General features: G+C 39.8%; 2 long non-coding RNA genes across 30 annotated transcripts in view; one reads left to right on the top strand and one right to left on the bottom strand.

Moving 5' to 3' along the window:
* The window catches only part of LOC102246522, a 70,409-nt gene extending 70,088 nt beyond the window's left edge, over nucleotides 1–321 (bottom strand). For 13 of the 29 annotated variants that reach the window (XR_001361486.1, XR_001361478.1, XR_001361491.1 and 10 more), the window contains exon 1: nucleotides 151–319. This is a non-coding gene — a long non-coding RNA (uncharacterized LOC102246522). Of the gene's footprint in view, nucleotides 1–150 lie in introns of all 29 variants that reach the window. The other 16 variants (XR_001361483.1, XR_001361495.1, XR_001361475.1 and 13 more) reach the window with 5 other exon arrangements.
* Nucleotides 322–935: 614 nt separating this feature from the next.
* Nucleotides 936–3,162, top strand: LOC106725586. Its single transcript, XR_001361504.1, has 3 exons — nucleotides 936–1,220; nucleotides 1,866–1,994; nucleotides 3,018–3,162. It is a non-coding gene; the product is annotated as an uncharacterized LOC106725586 (long non-coding RNA).
* Nucleotides 3,163–3,698: the final 536 nt, after the last annotated feature.

Below are 3,698 nucleotides of genomic sequence, written 5' to 3'. Positions count from 1 at the left end.
GCAGACACCCCGCTACCCCCAACCCGACCTCCTCGCTTTTTTCGTGATTAAAATGAAGACGGACCCAGTGCCCACTCCCTGCACCCCCTCCGCCTGCCAGTCCCACCACTGCCACCTCCCGAGTCCCGCTCTGCTACTTCAGTCTCTTACCGACAGCGCCAACCCTGGCCAAGCTCCGCCGACTGCCCTCGGCTTGAAGTGATTTTTGGAGATTTTTTAAGTGATTTTTTCGGTGGAGTCCTATCGGCGATCTACTGTCGGACAGGTTATCCCATCTCTCCCGCTAGATTGATGGGCTCAGGCATCACTCGAAAATGGCGCCGAAAGCGCTAAGGCTCCTCATTCAAATTCGTTAGAGCCAACCCCGCCGCCCCGGGGCATGCCGGGAACGCGGGCTGCCTCCACAGCTGTCAATACCTCCTCCAACCCCTCCCAACAATTTTGCGCACGCGCAAACCCCTCCCCCCAACTCCCCAGCTCGCTCGCTCTCTCTCTCTCTCTCTCTCTCTCTCTCTCTCTCTCTCTTTGCACATGCGCAGAATTATAGCTGTTCCCGGCTCTCCCAGTACTTCCTTGGTGGCAACGCTCCTACCTCTTCTTCCTTGCGCGTGCGTGCAAGTCCCCGTTTACTCAGCCTCGGAGGTAGAGAGACGGTGGGACTGTGGGCCTGAAGGTCCATAGACGATATATCAGTCTATAAGCATTTAGTCTACTGTTCGAGGAAAACAGATAAGGGTGCAGCTTAAGCGAAAAGAAAAATGTCTTATTGCCAGTGTCTAAACCAACAACGGAATGTGTCTCCGAGACCATCTATATTGGATGGACACACGCGTACTTAAAACAACCCCGCCTGTGTGCAGAGCTCTTGCTGTATGACAACGCGTTGCAGGAGTTATTGCACATAAGCTTCAGAACAACTTTATGAGGTAGGTACTATTATTTTGTTTGCAGACCAGGAAACCAGGGCTGAGACACTAAGTAATTTGCCAGGTAGCAAGCATGTGGATGAGTCCGCATCTGTCAGATTCTGGAGCCCGAGGCATTCTCCTGGCTGTGCAATCCAAAGGGAGCACACACAGGAGGCGTGGTTTCCCCTGCTCCACAACCGTGTGTGTGTGTGTGTGTGTGTGTGTGTGTGTGTGTGTGTGTGTTTACTTGCCGTAGTCCTCCCCGGTCCTGTTGCAAAGACGCTTTCATCGAATCCAGTTTACCTCACCATCGTACTTGTCCTTACGCATTCTCTCAGTATGAGAGAGGTTGAATGAGCAGTCTATGGGTGTCACGTTGAGTAATTAAAAAAAAAAAGGCCTGCTAAGTGAACTGAATCTAGTAAAGATGGGTTTCCATTGTGTGACACACTGATAAAGTAATAATACCTAGTTACCACATATTGTCTGTGATAGGCACGGTGCTAAACTATTTATGGGTAGATCCTGTTTATATCTCACAACAGCCCTAAGAAGTAGGTAATATCCTCATTTTACACATGAAACCCAAGACTCAGATCAAGAAACTTGCCCCAAAGTGTTACAACTAGTAAGTGGAAGCACAAGACCTAGGCAAATCTGTGTCCACCTTAAAAACAAGGTGCTATGATGCAAGTAAAATGATGATAAACTTGTCAGTATTTTAACACTTTCCTTAAAAATTTCTTTCAGTAGTTCACTTGCTTGGTAGAGTTATCCTATGCCCACAGGCTAGTTAAGATGAAAAAAATTTTTTAAACTGCGATTGATACGAAATTAATAGATTTTAAGATTGTTTTTGATTGGTTACCTTTTTCCTGATTCCAAATTATAATGAAGTTTCTAAAGAATCCAACAGTTTAAATCTGGGGTATTGTTGTGTTGTTGTTTTCCTTCCAGTTTTTGTTGCAAAACAACTTGTGTTTAAGTATATGAAGACATATGAAGGTTAAAACAATGAATATATAAGTGCAGGAAGTATTAAGAAGTGAGGAAATGGAAGAAGCCTGGCACATTTGCATTATCAAGGTACACTGAAAAAGAAATGGATTTTAGTAATTTAAAATCTAAAAGTAACATGGCTAAGTAGTATGTGTATCTTATATGTGTATGGTACTTTTGTGCACTGGTTAAGTGGACTCTGGAATCAAATTGCCTGGGTTTGAATCCCAGCCCTGCTACTTGCTAGCTGTGACCCTACAGGAGTTACTTTTTCTGACTTTGATTTTCTGTTAAAGTAGTAATGCTAGTGCCTCGTTGGATGGTTGTAACGATGTAAATGAGCTAATATATTTAAGGCATTGAACAGTGCTTGGCATATTAGTAAATATTAGCTAGTAGTCTTTAACATTGGTCTTTTAAAATGGCTTCTTTAAGAGGTGTTTTAAAAGTCAAACTGTAGTTAGTGCCATTAGGAATTAGCATTTGTGTTCAAGAGTCCCTTAAAATGACAAATTAGCCTGACCTATGATTTTTGCCGAATATGAGTAATGATTTCTGTCAGAAAGGTAATTTGTTTTACCATTTCATAAGAGTAACCTGGAAATGGAATGGTTTTATTGCTCTTTCTAAATATTAAAGTTAAAAAAAAGTCAGGCCGGTCTAAAATATATAAAGTAAAAACCATCCAAATTTCTGTCATCCAGAGATAATTACATATTCTTTGTATTTTAAAAATATAATGTACCTTTGGGGAGAATCAGCTAGGGAAGCCTAGATAAGTGATATATTTGGGGAACTTATTTTCAAGACTATATTGAACTTCATGAATTGGTAAATTTTGATCTAGCTCCCTTTTAGTACAGTCTGTCAAGAGAACGATAATATAAAATTGATAGTGTTGTTTATAAATAATACCATTGAGTGCCTACTCTGTCAGGTACTGTGCTAAGTATATGTGCAATTTTCACTTGAATCCTCATACTAACGCATGAGGTGGGTGCAATTATTATCTCCATTTTGCACAGACTAAAGTTTATATGGAGGTTACTTTTAGATTTAAGCTATTTTGTTTAAAATCTTTTTTAATAAACCCAAAATCTTTAATTAAAGCTCTTGATTCACTAAAACGGGAGAAAACAAAATCAAGTAACATGATTCCTATGCCTGAATAAAAAGCCCAATTGAAAAAAATGAAACGTTTTATTTGACCACAAGGGGGTGCAAATTCCCGAGTTGAATTTCAAAGGAAAAAAAAAAAAAGCGTTTAGAGTCTAAACTTTAAATTCCCGAGTTGAATTTCAAAGGAAAAAAAAAAAAAAGAAAAAGCGTTTAGAGTCTAAACTTCAGACTATAAAATTCACAGGTAAGAAACTAGTAAGAATACCTTCTCCAAATTTTAAGACTCCACAAAATGATGTACTTTATGAAAAGAAAGAACTTGATTATTTAGGTACTCAATTAGGGCAGTTTTCAGCTTTTTTCATCTCCCCCACCCCTTTAACCTATCCAGTTTGTGTCTCTGCATACTCTTTACTTGTAATAACAGTAGAACTGAAGTCATAATTTAAAATCCGAAGTTTTACTTGGAAACTGGAATGCAGTCACTAGTCAACAAATAGTAAATATGGATGTAGGGTGGAGAACAGAAGTCTTGTACTTTCAATGCTTGTTTTTCCCTCCTGCTATGTCTAATGAGTAAGCTACAACTGATAGTATGTTGGCTTCAACATATTAACTTATTTAGATAAAATTGTGAAATTTGCAGGTATGCTCATATTTTAAGAAAGAATG

The sequence above is a fragment of the Myotis brandtii genome, unplaced genomic scaffold, assembly GCF_000412655.1.
Source record: "Myotis brandtii unplaced genomic scaffold, ASM41265v1 scaffold174, whole genome shotgun sequence".
In the NCBI taxonomy this organism is placed as follows: domain Eukaryota; kingdom Metazoa; phylum Chordata; class Mammalia; order Chiroptera; family Vespertilionidae; genus Myotis; species Myotis brandtii.
This window is presented reverse-complemented; position numbering and strand designations above follow the sequence as displayed.